Genomic DNA, 16,557 nt, shown 5'->3' with positions numbered 1-16,557 from the left:
TGGCATGTGAGGGACCAGGCTGCCTTTGACTGCAACTGACCATCCTGACCCCAGGGCAGGGGATGAGATTCCTTGCCTGGAGTATGGTGTGTGAACTGCTTCCTGCCTCCAGGACAGGTGAGGACACCTTACTTGTTGACCTGCTGACAAGCAGTTACCTGGGTGTTGTGAGGTGACTTGGTGCCCCTCTTGTGTTGCTCTGTTTAGTGGCTGCTGAAAAGCTCCAGTCCAGATATAGGATGTGAGGCTGAATATGGGACGGTTAGTGGATGGAGCAGGAGTACAGGTGGTGTTTTCGTCTATCCCTATGGTGGCAGGGAGGGGTACAGAGAGGACACCGAAAGCCAACCTGATAAACACGTGGCTCAGAGGCTGCTGCCAACACAGAAATTTTGTTTTTTTCTGACAATGGGGCGCTTTACTCGACACCCGGCCTGATGGCTGTAGACAGGTCCCTATCTCTAAGGGGAAAACGGATCCTAGGGCAGGAGCTGGCGGGGCTCATTGAGAGGGCTTTAAACTCGGTAAGATGGGGGATGGGGCTGAAACAAGGCTTGTTGGAGCTGTGCCAGGGGGAACAATGGCAAGGCCAGGGGAGAAGGCAATGGCCCAGCTGAAGTGCATCTACACCAATGCACGCAGCATGGGTAACAAACAGGAGGAGCTGGAAGCCATCGTGCAGCAGGCAGGCTACGACTTGATTGCTATCACGGAGATGTGGTGGGACCACTCTCATGACTGGAGTGCTGCAATGTCTGGCTATAGGGTCTTCAGAAGGGACAGGCAGCATGCATGTTTATGCAAGGATGTTAATGCAAGATCCTTCTGCATGCCAGCTCCTTGTCCCTGCTCAGGGATCCTGGGGCAGGCTGGATGCAACAACCCCAAGCAGAGCTACAGGCTGGGAGATGAGTGGTTGGAAAGCTGCCTGGTGTAGAAGGACCTGGGAGTATTGGTTGATAGTCGGCTGAATACAAGCCAGAAGTGTGCTCAGGTGGCCAAGAAGGCCAATGGCATCCTGGCTTGTATAAGAAGCAGTGTGGCCAGCAGGTCTAGGGAAGTGATTGTCCCCCTGTACTCGGCTCTGGTGAGGCCGCACCTCGAGTACTGTGTTCAGTTTTGGGCCCCTCGCTACAAGAAGGACATCGAGGTGCTTGAGCGGGTCCAGAGAAGGGCGACGAAGCTGGTGAGGGGTCTGGAGAACAAGTCTTATGAGGAGTGGCTGAGGGAGCTGGGGTTGTTGAGCCTGGAGAAAACGAGGCTCAGGGGTGACCTTATCGCTCTCTATAAGTACATTAAAGGAGGCTGTAGTGATGTGGGGGTTGGTGTATTCTCCCACGTGCCTGGTGACAGGACGAGGGGGAATGGGCTAAAGTTGCGCCAGGGGTGTTTTAGGTTGGATATTAGGAAGAACTTCTTTACTGAGAGGGTTGTGAGGCATTGGAATGTGCTGCCCAGGGAAGTGGTGGAGTCACCATCCCTGGAGGTCTTTAAAAGATGTTTAGATGTTGAACTTAGTGATGTGGTTTAGTGGAGGACTGGTTAGTGTTAGGTCAGAGGTTGGACTTGATGATCTTGGAGGTCTCTTCCAACCTAGACAATTCCGTGATTTTGTGAATCTGTGATAAAGACACCACTATACCATAGTAGGTATCAAAGATGGTGGCTGCTTCCAGAAGGGAGCCCAGGAACTGGCCGAGCAGATAAGCTGTAAGCTTTCTCTAGGGGAGGTTTCCTAAAATGCAGTGTGTGATAGTGATAGCAGCATTCATATGAGCTGCAAAAATCAGAACAAAGGAGAGTGATATTGGCCCTGATGCACCAGATTTGGAGCATGCCCCGTATCCCAGAGTAGACTCAGACCCTAGAGTAGCAAGCACCAAGGCTCTCACTGGGCAGGGTCCCCCTCCTGCACAGATGCCAAGCTGACCCATTTCCCTTGGGCAGTTGAATGGTGCAGGGGAGAGAGCTCCTAGCTTTAGTCCTTTAGGAATTAGATATCCTCTGCTTAGCTCTCTGTAGACCACAGACTACTTGCCGAGGCGATTGGCTCCAGGGCAGATGAGTTTTGCAGCAGAGCAGGGGATCGGGACAGGCAGGGCTTTTTTTTTCTGGCATTGAGGCAGCCGAGGGAGCCACCAGGACCCGGCAGTCCTCGCAAGGGAGGCTGACGAGGCATAGGTGGAGCCAGCAGCGCCCCCTCCCCGGCCGTTCAAAAGCAGCCCCTAGGGAGCGCGGTGACTAGGACAGGCAAACAGGGCGGTGTGCGGCAGTTTGCATGGGCAGAGCAGAGCGATCCCCCCCCCCCCCCCCCCCCCGCCCATAAGAACAACTCATCTAACGGCTGTCTACCACTAGCTAGGCCGCAATGGTCTATGCTAGGCTGAGAGATCTCCCTAGAAAGTCTGTAAACATTCAGACTGACTGCCCGCTCAAAAATGTGGCAATTTAGGTCTCTGGATGCAGGGAGTGCCTGAGCCTGTTGCTGCCCTCTGAGGGAGGCAGATACTGTGTGTGTGAGGATGACCTGGTCAGCCTGGTGGCAGAGCTCAAGGAGGACGTGGAGAGGCTGAGGGCCATCAGGGCGTGTGAGCGGGAGATAGACTGGTGGAGCAACTCCCTGCCAGGCCTGAAGGAGAGGTGCTGGGGTGAGACACCCCAAATGGGGGTGGACCCCCTGCCCTGTTGCAGTCGGGCAGAGGGAGGGGGCCTGGGAATTGAGGAGGAATGTAGACAGGTCCCTGCTCTACCTTGCAGGCAACGCCCCCCCCCCCCCCCCCCCCTTATCGGCCCTACTGGCCCCACCTTCCCAGGTGCCCTTACATAACAGATTTGAGGCCCTGGAGCTTGAGAGACTGGTGGGTGAGGTTGAGGCAGAAAGTGTACCCAGGAGGATGCCTAGAGCGAGGAAGTCGACACCATGCCTCAAGACTGCCTCCACGAAGAAAGATAGAAGGGTAATCATTGTAGGTGACTCCCTTCTCAGGGGAACAGAGGGCCCTATTTGTCAGCCTGACCCTACCCATAGGGAAGTCTGCTTCCTCCCTGGGGCCAGGGTCAGGGACATTGCCAGAAAGCTTCCCAACCTGGTTTGCCCCTCTGATTACTATCCTCTTTTGATAGTCTAGGCTGGCAGTGATAATATTGAAGAGAGAAGCCTGAAGGCTGTGGGAATAGAAATGTTGTTTTTCCACAGTTCCATTGTTTAAAGGAAAGTAATGTGGTATTGAGATATGCTTGCAGTGATAAGAAAGCTTAACAGGCAACCTTGTAAAATGCAGACAACCAGACTCCTTAGGAGAATTAGGTGAAAATCAGGGTGTCAAGTCAAGTCAGATAAGTGAAGAAACATTACCACTTCAATCAGTAAAAAATGTCAAAAGAAATTTGAAATTTAACAGGCCATCAACTGAAGTCCATGCATTGTTTGTGAAGCATGGGATAGGTTGTGAACCTAGATTACCCACCTAGTGGGGAAACAGGGGAGGGTCCTGTCATCAAAAAGTATATCAACTGTGTTTTGGAACTAGTAGGCGCTTTCCTGCTTGTGGGGCGCCCACCATTGCAATCGCGAATAAATTACTACTTCACTAAGATCCTCGCCTGAGCCTAAGTTATTGGCTACAGAGTGTTTCTCACAATTTGGGGGCTCCTCCGGGATCCAGTCACCTACCGGGGAGCATCACCGCCACAGCAGCAGGAAGGCATGCCCTGCTGATTTCAGGGGTCCTGTGCATCAACGGTGGAGGTTCTGAGGAGAGCTGACAGAGGGCCTGAGACTGATTAAAGAGGCAGGATCCGTGAACTAGTGGGGAAGGGAAGAAGGTAGGCACTCCGGGTTTAAGAATGGAACCGATAACTCTATGCACAGACAAAGGTAAGAAATATTAAGTATTGCCTTGGGGGTCAGGTGAGACTCTGTGTGATGTGTGATTAAGACGTACTTTTGTATGAAGCGAGTGTGGAGTCCTGATCTGCGGTTCCGTAGCTCCGCAAGGGGTGCGGACAGAGATGGACGAAGCGTGATATAAGAGAGAGAAAGGAAGAGTCTTGGGAAACTTGGTGTATGGTAATCCTTGCACAGGGAAGTGCTGAGTAGTACACCAGGGAATCTGGTAAACTCATAGGTGTGCGGTGACCCTTGCACGGGGAAGTACTTGGCAGTACACCCCCATTTTCCAGAATCGGAACGTTAGTGTGTGGTACCCTGCAGGAGGGAAATTTCTGTAGCAGCACACTGAGAAGGGCTAGGAAAAATGGGAAATATGAGTTCCAGGGGACAGGGAGATATCCCTGGGGGAGTGCCTACCAACAGTTCTTCCTGAAGAATGATAAGAAATTGGAAACATAATCCCAAAATTAGAGGAGATTGTAAAAGAAAAAAAATAATAAAAAGGTTAAATATTGTGTATCCGTCTGGACAAAAGAATCAATTAAGGAAACAGCAGTATTTTGGCCAAAATATGGGTCTGATGAAATTCAGGCTTTAAATTTATGTGTAAACAATAAGATTCCTTTTTCAGAGAAGGAGCCTAGTTATGCTCCCTATAATCCTAATATTGTACCCGTGGCAGCAGCAGTCACTCCAGGAAGGGTGACAGGGACTGCAATTAACACTGTCCCTCTAGGGAAGGACACCCTCTAGGGAAGGACACCCTCTCTCCTTACCAGCAGAGAGGTTAGGAGTTTTAAGAGGAGACAAAGTCTTTAACTGAGGACCCCATCAGGCTAGCTGAACTATTAGACCAGTTCCTACGACCTAACTTATACTCTTGGAGGGAATTATAAGTATGTTGTTTACAGGGGAAGAAAGGGGAATGATCAGGAGGAGACCTGCTATACAAAAATGGGAAAGAGCTCATCCTCCGGGACCAAGGGTAGTACCGGCAGGGCAGAAATACCCACTTGCCAGTCCTGGCTGGAATAATAATAGTGTGCAACACAGAAATCATACGAGAGACTTGGGGTCAGAATGAGAAAGTCGGGGATGAATCCTGAGGACCTGGTATCCCAAGTGCTCTTGAAAGTTCATTGTGTGATTAAAGCCTGGCAAGATACACGGAAAATGCTCCAGAAGGTGGGGGGATGTAGTGAGCAGTCACTGGGGGCCCTCCTGCGGGAGGCCCTGAAGGTGTGTGTCTGGAGGGGAGATGAGAAGGAAAAGGAGAGAGCGAAACTAATGGTATTGACAGTGCAGCAGGTAGTGAGGCAGAGGGGTGGAGGAAGAGGAAGAGAATCTTTCAGGGGAGTCAGGGCCAGGATGGAAAGGAGAGGAAGAGAGATGAAGGAATGGCAGGCAATGAAAGCTACATGTGTTGCAGCCTGAATCCTAGCAGGGATAGGCTTTGAGATGTTTTAAGTGTGGCCAGGCTGGCCACTTCAAATAGGAATATCCGGAGTGGAAGAAAGAGGAAAGAAGGAAAATGGCATGAAATATTCTATACTGATATGTTGTTTCAGCATCCAGGTGAGAGAGGGAGTTAGGAGAATCTTATCAAGTAAAGATAGAGCGCTGACAGCATTAAACTAGGATGCTACTTAGTACTATTGTGCAAATTAACTGAAGCAAGAAGCCTTGGGCCGCTTACCAAGGTCAGTCTCCTAATAAGTGTGAGCCTATCTTAAGAAACTGGCAGAAACTGGTCCTGAGGATGGACAAGAGCCAAGGAGCAACTGAGTCTGTGCAAAGACAAGAGGTCAACTAGTGGTGATGAGGAAGAGTCATCAATCTTCATCCCCATGACCCCCGACGACCACCACCAGAATACACTGTGCAAGCGCAGATGGGAGGAGTTTATGGAAATGACTCCTTGGAACTAATTTTAATACGAAGCGGGGACAGGTTATGAATCTGTATAGGCGTATTGTGAAACTTCTTGCATATGTACCTCTTTACTGCATATAACCAAGGCAAGTTGCTGCGTCAGGTGCGCACCACTTTGATGGAACTAACCCCCTTGCTGCCCAGTGCTGAATAAACATACCTACTTTACAGTCTTGCTGATTGTGGAGTCCGTTTTCCGCAAGTCACAGGAGGGAGAACGGTATGGAATTAAGTTGGCCAATGACTGAGACTTTGGTGAAAGTACAGGCTGGAGAAAGATAGAAAGAAGTGTTAAAAAGTGTTAAAAGATGTGGTATGTAGTGTTTGACAGAGCTGTTTGAAGTTGAATGAGCAGGGAAAAAGGATGCAGGCAGTATCTAAGTAACAGTCTAGAAGTTTTGGTATATTTGCTGTGGTGTTTGGTCAGTTTCCCAAGTATCAGGAAGGGGGGGGGAGGGGGAGGACAGCCTGCTCCACTGGGGCCTCTCCACAGGCCGCAGAGGGGCTTCGGCTCCGGCACCTGGAGCACCTCCTCCCCTTCCTTCTGTGCTGACTGGTGTGTGCAGGGAGGTTTCTGGCTCCTCGCTCTCCCAGCTGCTGTTGAGCAGCAGGTTTTTGTTTGTTTTCAAACAGGGTAGGGCATAGCTGCATTACCCGAGCATTCCCTAGGCTTCCAACCTTAGATGCTATCGTGCTGGGGAAACCTGGTGTGCTAGCTCTAAGGAACAGTACGGAGCGTAGAGTTGAGTAGAGACACCACGGCTAGGCTCTGTGACCAGGTGGGGATTCGATTGTTCTTGTGCACACCGAGACTGATAAGCTGCACTTTTTGCTACCCTGAGCCAAGGACCTGTCATGTTTTGACAAATGCTGTACCCTAGTGTACTTTTTCCCATTATATCATTATAATACCAAAACACACCTCCATCCCAAAAGCGACCTGCCTCCAAGGTGCGACCACCCCTCACTGAGCATGCGCTCTGAATTTCTCAGAGCCTATTACTTTAAACGGAGACGGGAGAACTTTTTACCAATCATAACTAAGATATGCTTGACTAGAGTCACTCAAGCTCCACCTAAAAGATAGAAAATAATATAAATTGGCCTAAGAGAGAGGGGATGTTAGGGAAGATACCATCGTCAGGGGAGATACCATCCCAAGGGAATACAACATCCTTAAGACCTCATGATTCCTGGGACCAGTCAATGGGCTGAGCCTCTCTTCCCCCACATTGGGACGCTTTTGGGTGAGATTTGAACACTTGGTTATAAATCTTTCTAGAGTCTTTGATCCTTTTAATGCGTTCATTTCTAGGCTGCGCACCTGTAACACCTGTAACACCTGTGTCACCTGTGTATTTCATGCATGCTAGCTTGCTTTTGCAGACAGCCACTATCGCCGGCAATTCAAAGAACCTGTGTACCTGTTGCTGTAATAAATCGCACTTGATTGCATTATTCCTAGTTGTGATAGCTCTCATTAGACGCGACTAGGGTAAGGGTGGTTATACGTTACTGGTGAATCCATGACTGTGGTAGTTCAGTGTTCTGAATCCGACCAGACCCCTAACAGTTAATGCGTTACTGGTGAATCTGTGACTGTGATAGTTCAGTACCCTGAATCTGACCGGGCCCATAACGGTTAATCAGCTACACCCCTTAACGCGACAGAGAAATTGGCATAGTCGGCAGGATTGCTATGGATAAACTGCTGCAAAAATACAAATGTGCCCCTTCCCAGGCAGGGAAGGAGTGGGCCCAAAAGTTTTGGAAAGATGAGGAGAAAGTGGTAGAGCACATTGAGCGGTTTCAGGCTTCATGAAAGATTGGTCAAAGAAAGGGTAAAGGCACGATTTGCGTTGTGTTTAGGAGCCTGTTTATCTTGTGCTCAGCAGGAAACTAAGGAAACTCCTGCTCCCAAACTGATCTCTGATGTGGAACATACAGCTTTCAAATCAGAGAATGAAGTATTGAAGTCATCATTGGCCTTTGAAAGGGAGACGGGAAAAACATTAGGAATCAGAGTGGATAAACATTTGGATGAAAATAATAAACTTGTGACTGAAAATGATAAACTTGTGAGTGAGAATAATCATCTTAAACAATTGCTGGAGAGGGTTAGTCATCTGTTAAATAAAGTACAGCCTTCCGCTCTGGTTAAGCAGATTCGTAGATTGCTGCATAGTGCAGGCCCATAACGGTTAATCAGCTGCACCCCTTAACGCGACAGAGGTGCAAGCAGTGTGTGATGTTGTCCTAAGAAAGTATGTCTGTGTAGGAATATACACTTCAGTGAAGCAAATATGCAGAGGATGTACCATATGTCAAAAGGTAAATAAAAAGGTCATCCATAACCCACCTAGAGGGGGACGGGAGCCAGGGATTTGACTTTTTCAAAGTATACTGGTAGACTTTACTGAGTTATTTGTTTGTCCTAATTGACCATGTGACTGGCTTTACTGCAAGGGTTAAAGCAGGCCTTAGAAATTGAGATGGATTCTCACCCCCCCCACCCCCGGCAGCCCTCCTCTTCTGGGAAGGTGGAGCAAATGAACCAGATATTAAAGAAGCAATTAACTAAATTAGCGTTAGAAACCCAACTTCCTTGGGTAAAATGCTTACTCCTACAGGTTCAAACAGCACCAAGAAAGGATATAGGAATTTCACCATATGAGACGCTGTTCGGATTAACCTATCTGGGCAGAAGGGATGAGATACCACAATTCAAAACAAAAGAGTTTTCTTAAGAACTGCATTCTGGGGTTGTCCTCTTCTTTGTCATCTCTCAGGACCCGTGGGCTGTTGGCTCAAACCCCACCTTTGGAATTCCCCATTCACCACCATCACCCAGGAAATTGGGTCCTCATTCGGACCTGGAAAGAGTCAACTCCGGCCTGAAAGGGTAGGACCATTACTAACCACTGAATCAGTCGTAAGAACTGCGGAAAAAGGTTGGACTCACTATACTCGAGTGAAAGCATCCTTCGACCCTAGTACCTGGGAAACTGTTCCTACAGAAGACTTGTTGGAAGTTGAAATCAAAGAGAAAAATCTCATAGTGGACTCTGAGCAGGATAAGAGCTTACAATTGTAAACTAACCTTTTATTTTCACAGGTAACTAATGAGTGTGGCTTGCGAGTGAGAGAAAGGACTGGCCTATAGCAAATCAAAGTGCTCCCAAGGGGTTTTTGTTCTAGTAGTACATATATCTTATTCTTTGTATTGATAATTATTTGGAAACCTAAGGGTTAAAAATAATGACAGGGAAAATTCAACTGTTAATTATGTTTCTAGTAATTGTAGGCCTTAGAGAAGGCCTTGGTCAATTGGCAAGTTGGAAAAGGCATGACCAGATAATAGGAAGACGGGATACCCCGTCAAAATATAGGTGACTGTGACAGAGTGTTATGTACCACAGTCTGTCATGTTTGATGCTTGTGAGGTGTTAGCTTGGGGAGATCTAAATGCCCAGCGACAATTGAGCAGAGAGAACAAATAACTGGGAGAGACCCAACAGCCAGATTGAGAATAGCTGTATGGAAACAATCCTCTATTGCCATCAGAGAAAGGGAGAAACTCAAGGAGAAAACAGGAGAGAAAACAGGAGGTCCTCTTTGAAATGCGGAAGTTCAAACATTTGAGATTCAAACAGGGTATGGGGATGTGAATGCCTGGACAGAATGGGTCAAATATACTATCCAGAGTCTCAACCATAGCTATTTCTATGCTTGTGCCTCGGTACGACCAATTGCCCAGATAGTGCCCTTCCCATGGGGGTGGACCAAGGATTCCCAGGGGATGTGATGTATGATTGCATTGTAACAAGAAAAGACTGCCTGGGGAAATGAGGACTCTAAGTCTCTCTCTTTGCTGTTCCTTGCATGATAGCAATATCAGGTTTCCCCCTGCATTCTCTACAGCTGTAGGCAACTATACAGCTTGCCTCTCATGGCAGGGTGTGAGTGCTACCCATCATCTGGGAGAATTTGCCTTGTGCACAAAGACCTTGAATGCTACCAAGGACTTGATGGGAAACTGCTCAAGACTTGAGACCCCCAGGGCAGATCTCTGGTGGTACTGTGGAGGGAAGATCTTACGGTCCACCCCACCATCTAATTGGGGAGGCACTTGTGCACTTGTTCAATTAGCTATGCCCTTCACTCTGGCATTTGAAAGAGAAACATCACAAATACCTAGAAGAAGTAGAAGAGGCTTAGGAGTATCATTTGATGACAGAGTATACATAGATTCTATTGGGGTGCCTAGGGGAGTTCCTGATGAACAGAAAGCCAGGAATTGAATTGCTGCAGGGTTTGAGTCTTTGTTCTGGTGGGTAACTATCATAACGGTTAATCAGCTACACCCCTTAATGTGACAACATGCACACAATTAAACAGGAACAGCACAGTTACTAGAACATGAGCTGCTGTCACCAGACTGATGTTACTAATTTAGAAGATAATCCCCAATTTTTATTACAGCAGTAGTCCTTTAATATGACTTGAAACAGATCCTTGTATGCCTATTAACATCTGAATTAAAGTTTCTTCCATGCCCATAATGTTTATTATAGGATCTCATCATTGGTCAAACAAAAGCTTTTTGTTTTTCTTAATTAGGCAAAAGCTCTGAAGCTTTTGCCTAATTAAGAAATATAAAGCTACTTTGCTTAGACTTGCCATTTGGAAGCATTTCTGTGAGACAGGAATGGAAGCTAGAGAAATCTAAAGTAGCGTGAGAACTGCATTACATTCACTTAAAGGGTAGTTTAATAATTCAAGATTTATTTGGAAGCTTGTTTGCAACTGTAGAAAAGGTCAGACCTTATATGAATACGGTATTAAAGTTTGCACATAAAGTCTAAGGTAAAGATAAGTAACAAGGCTTGTTTACCATCCAGTTACTCAGAGTGTGCAGAGAGTAAAGATTTTTAAATCAGCGTGCCAATAACAATACAGATTACTGGAAAGATTCTGCATAGAAGTCAGCACACGTATCTAGTTCAACTGGAAATCACAAAATCTGATAACACAGATTGTGTGAGGGAAGTTTTATTGTTTTAAGAGATGTTTGGCTTTGAGTCACATTTGGCAACCTTATAATAAATTTCTCATTGCTCTTTCTTGTACTTCTCAGATTTAATATTTTACCACGCAGACTCCCATGCTTTTGCATTAAACATTTCCCATTCTGTTTGGCGGCAGTCAGATACACAACAAATTGGTAACTTTGGAGCAGGCCTGTGCTGTTCAGGAAAAGCCTCGTTACACCAACCTGCATCTACTTTGGGAAACCAGAACTGGATGCAGAGACAGACAGATCCAAGGGGACACAGAGTTGTGTATATCCTGCTGCTCTGGGACCAGTATCCAAGTATTTGAACAGCTACCTGTGTATATTCAAATATACATTCAAGTACACATTTTCTACCTATGCTCAAACCAACTCCTACTAAAACGCTGTCTCAAACAAAACAGTGTGCAGTAAAAATAAAGATTCAGAGCTTGGTATAAGCAGCAACTCAGACATCATTTATTAGTTTCTAAAAGTAAGCAGAAATTTTCTACAGATGCAGAAAACACAAAAAGCGTTTTTCATGAAAAGTAAATTTGGGGTTTGTTCAGAGATTTCAGAGATACTTCCACACCATGTACTCTACCATGAAAGGAAAACAAACATGAAAGTTTATAATCCTTCAGGAAGAATTATCTTTGTTCTTCTAACCTAAGCTCCACTGATCAAATCTACAGAACTCTTTGCAGTGCAAGTTCCATTTCATTAACCCCTATTTATTTCATTTCATTCCCCCCAAGCTTATTGATCCAACAAACAGAAGTGTGACTACTTCTCCTGCAAACTCCTGCAGCCTACCAATAGCACCCTCTCCAGTATCTTATCTTAGGGAAGACGGAGACAGAGGAGGAGATCACATACTAAAAGAAGAGACCACAGAACTACACTGCATCTTCACCTCCTAGTAGGAGTTCTGTGACCATGATCAATACCTCTACCTCTCTTTAAGTTCTGATGCAAAAGCAAGGGATGCTCCATGACAGTTCAGGTAACTGCCAAGCTGCAGACCCGTGGTGGTTTTACTCAGGTGGGCAGCCGAGCACCACCACAACCGCTCTCTCACTCCCCCTCTCCTCAAAGAGGAAGGGGGAGAAAATACAGCACAGAGAACTCAAGGTTTGAGATGAGAAAGGTTTAATTAAAGGGAAAGGGAATGGGAATGAAAAAGAAACAAAAGAAACAATAAGGCCGCGCGGAAGCACAGACAGAAGGAAAAAAAATATTCTCTACTTCCCATCAACGAGCAATGTTCAGCTATGTCCTGGGAAGCAGGGCCTCAAAACGCATAGTGGTTGTTCAGGAGGAACAGCCCCCTCCCCCACGAGAGCCCCCCCTTTTATTGCTGAGTGTGACATCAGGTCTTATGGAATATCCCTTTGGTTGGTTTAGGTCAGCTGCCCCGGCAATGTCCCCTCCCCATCACTTGCCCACCCCCAGCCTGCTGTCTCCTGGGGGCTTGGAAGGAGTCCTGATGCTGTGCCAGCACTACGCAGCAATAGACACAACACTGGAGTGATATCAGTACTGTTCCAGCTACGAGTGCAGAGCACAGCACTGTGTGGGGCTGCTGCAGGGAAAAGGTGACTCCATCCCAGCCAGACCCAGTACAACCTCCACACCTTATTCCATAACATTTGTGTCACACTCAGGCACCACACAGTTTAGTATGTAGATATTCTCATTACCATTGTTCTCTGTCTATTGAAGCATTTATAGGTCTGTACTTCTTTTCATTCCATAGGTCTTTTCCCAAAATGTTCATAAAAACTGTTGATGATTTCAGCTTCATCTGTCAAAGTGATCACTCAGGGCAGGCAAAGTTGGTTTTCTTGATAACAGCACCAGCTTAGCTCACATCACTGTTGCACTTGTCTGGTTCCTTGTGACATTGACCTGTCATTGGATCTGCAGTGTCCTCCTACAACACATAACTTGGATTACAGATTAATTTTCTCCCAGTGTCAAATGTCCTTGAGGCACGCACTTGATATCCCCATCTTTCTGCATTACCCACCAGGTGTACCCTGGTCCATGGGCAAAGACAATCCCATGAGTGGGTTTGCCTTTTCCCATGGCAGGGGCAACCCACACTGCCTTCCCCATCCACTTCCCCACATGCACTACAGGGACTTTAGCTTCTCCCACAGTGTGCAGGGGTTTTGTTTCAGCAGGACCAGGACGGCTGTTAGACCCCCTGTTGTTAACTAGCCAAGTGGCCTCTGGTAGATTTATGTCCCAATGTCTCCACATCCAATGCCTGTAGCATAGTCTTTAACAGTCCATTGTACCTCTCAACCTTCCAGAGACTTGTGGGTGATAAGGGATATGATACGCCCACTCAATGCCATGTCTCTTGGCCCAGGAGGTAACCAAATTGTTTCGGAAGTGACTCCCATTGTTGGACTCAATTCTCTCTGTTGTACCTTGTTGCCACAGCACTTGTCTTTCCAGGCCCAATGTAGTGTTTCAGGCAGTGGCATGGTTTACTGGATATGTTTCCAGCCACCCAGTAGTTGCTTCTACCATGGTGAGTATGTACCGTTTGCCTTGGCGGGTTTGTGGGAGTGGTCCAATGTAGTCAATTTTCCAGGCCTCACCGTATCAAAATCCAAGCCATCTCCCCCATTCCAGGGAGACTTTACCCTCATGGCTTGTTTGATTGCAGCACAGGTCTCACACTGATGGGTAACCTGTGTGATGGCCTCAATGGTCAGGTCCACCCCTCGATCGAGAGCCCATCTGTATGTGGCATACCTCCCCAGATGTCCTGATGTTTCATGGGCCCATCGAGCTCCAAACAGCTCACCCTTACATCCCCACTCCAGCTCCACCTGAGGTACTTCAATTTTCGAAGCTCGATCCACTTCTTCGTTGTTCTGATGTTCTTCGGTGGTACGATTCTTAGGCATGTGAGCATCTACATTACGTACCTTTACAGCCAGGTTTTCTACCCGGGCAGCAATATCTTGCCACAGGGTAGCAGCCTAGACAGGTTTACCTCTGTGCTGCCAGTTACTCTGTTTCTATTGCCGCAGCCACCCCCACAAAGCATTTACCACCATCCATGAGTTAGTGTAGAGACCCAGAAGAAGTAAAAGAAACTTAGGAGTATCATTTGATTATAGATACATAGATTCTATTGGGGTGCCTAGGGGAGTTCCCGATGAACAGAAATCCAGGAATCAAATTGCTGCAGGGTTTGAGTGACTGTTCTGGTGGATAACGATCACTAAGAATATGGATTGGATTAATTATATTTATCAGCAGAGATTCATAAACTATATAAGAGATGCGATAAGAGGAATCACTGAACAACTAGATGCCACCAGCAAAATGTCTTGGTGTACTGGGTCTGGCTGGGATGTTAACTTTCCCTGCAGCAGCCCACATAGTGCTGTGCTCTGCACTTGTAGCTGGAACAGCAGTGGTATCACACCAGTGTTGTGTCTATTGCTGAGCAGTGCTGGCACAGCATCAGGACTCTCTAACCCTCCCAGAGTCAGCAGGCTGGGTGTGGGCAAAAAGCGAGAAAGGAACATCACCAGGGCAGCTGACCTAAACCAACCAAAGGGATATTCCATACCATATGATGTCACACTCAGCAATAAAAGGTGGAAACAGGAAGAAGAGGGGAGCAGTGGGCTCTCTTTGCGAAAACATCTGTCCTCCCAAACACTGGCTACGTGCATTGAGTCCCTGCTTCAAGGACGTGGTCAAGCATCGCTCATTTGTGGGAAGTAGAGAGTAATTTCTTTCTTCTGCACTTCCACATAGCCTTTATTTGTTTTGTTTGTTTGTTTTTCCTCCTTTTTTTCCCTTTCCCCCTCCCTTTTCCCCTTTCCCTTTTCTTTCCCTTCAGTTAAAATTGTTTAATTAATAATATTTCCATTATTATTATTATTATTATTATTATTATTATTATTATTATTATTTCCCTTTAATAAAATTATCCTTATCTCAACCCGAGTTGTTCTTTACTTTACATCTTCCCCTCCTCATCTAAGGAGGGGGAGTGAGAGAGCGTTTGTGGTGTTTAGCTGCCTAGCACGATAAAGCCACCACAGTCCTTTCTGGCGCCCAATGTGGGGCTCGAAGGGTTGAGATAACAATAGAATTGATTAAAACGCGTACAGCTAACACACTTACTTGCTAGTAACCATGTTCAGTGTCCTGTTAATACTGGCTTGTTTGTTCATATGTCATGCAATCCGTGTCATGTTCTCTTTCTCCTCTATATCCAATCCGAGAATGTGCTACAATCTGTGTTATTTTTTTTGAATTCACTGTGCTGCCAAGCACTGGCCTTGAGTTTAATCTGGCATTCAGGCTCTGCACTGTTATCATTTGGGTCTCATGGAAACTGTCTGTTAGAGAATATTCAGAACTACACTGCCTTCCTTTCCTCATGTGGATGTCAGTTTATGAATAATATCAGGAATGGTACCTCCTCCTTCTTTCACAGTGGGCTAATTACAACAATTTTTGAGTATTTTGAATATCCATGTGTAACTCATATATTGCTATTTCTAATTCTGAATAATGGGTTTCCTCTTTTCTCTTAGATTAGTTGATTGTTTAGAAAGCTTACCTGGGGATCTGTCTCGAAACAGTCTGGTAGCAGATGGCAAGGTGTGTGGGATGATGTTGGCAGGTACTTGTCACGGGTGTCTCCTCCAATAGTCTTGAACTTCACCCCTGAACAAGTGCAAAATCCTAAAAACCTGGTAGAATGTTTGAGAGTTGTATGTCCTGACCCTGATAATGCCGGAGAACGACAGCTTGCAGCATTGTGCTGGGTCCTGGCTTACTCCTATCAAACACTGTTTAACATCATCCAGCAACTTGAAGAGAGGGAGGAAGTCTCTGAATCTGATGACCAAGTAACACACGCTGTGGCTGACCCAGAGGACCAACCAACTATGGTATCAGTCGCCCCCATAGTCAAGTCAAAACAATGGAAATGGAAGTCAGCTTGTTTAGTAAGAGAAGAAGGCTCTCCTAAGAAGGAGGGAGAAGGGTGTGAGGAATGTTTTAACAATTCCAATTCGTGTCCATAAATTCGTGTCCATAAAGAATAATTCTGTTTGAATCCTGTCTGCCTGGGCCCTGCACTGGCAATTTAATTCTTGAACCACAGATGCAGTGTGCCCCAGTCTCCCCCTCATTCCAGTCAATTTATCACGTCTTCAGAAAACACTCCTTAAATTTATGAACCTGTTTGCTTTTGTTATTCCTGACTTCTAGTTCTAACAGTTACAGGTTTTTTTTCTGTCTTCTTCGAGATTGATTTAACACTGCTATAGATGTTATGTAGATGACTGTAAATAGCTGGGAAAGAATGTTTTAATTGCTCGTGAGTCGTCAACCTGTTTGGGAGTTTCAGAACAACTGATAATAACTGGTGACTGCTGGTGACTGTTATGAGATCCTTGGTATCTGGCCAGGGGGGGCCAAGAGATTAAGAGGAAGAAAAAAGAAGCTGAAGGACGGTTGGGAGACAAGACCTGTGGAGAGTGTACAGAGAGTGTTCCATAAACTTGGAATAGTGCCGAGTAAGTACAAAGGGTGAGAGGAAGACTACGAGCCTTCAGCATGAAAGACCCCTAGAGACCCCCAGAGGAGACTGATGCGCATGCTCCAGTAGGAGGAACTGGACCCC

At 46.4% G+C, this 16,557-nt stretch overlaps 1 pseudogene; it reads right to left on the bottom strand.

Moving 5' to 3' along the window:
• Positions 1 to 13,807, bottom strand: part of LOC137847441 (aquaporin-3-like) — a 29,996-nt pseudogene extending 16,189 nt beyond the window's left edge.
• Between the last annotated feature and the right edge of the window lie 2,750 nt (positions 13,808 to 16,557).

The sequence above is a fragment of the Anas acuta genome, chromosome W (assembly GCF_963932015.1).
Source record: "Anas acuta chromosome W, bAnaAcu1.1, whole genome shotgun sequence".
In the NCBI taxonomy this organism is placed as follows: domain Eukaryota; kingdom Metazoa; phylum Chordata; class Aves; order Anseriformes; family Anatidae; genus Anas; species Anas acuta.
Note: the sequence above shows the minus strand (reverse complement) of the source record. Positions and strands in the feature narration are given on the sequence as shown.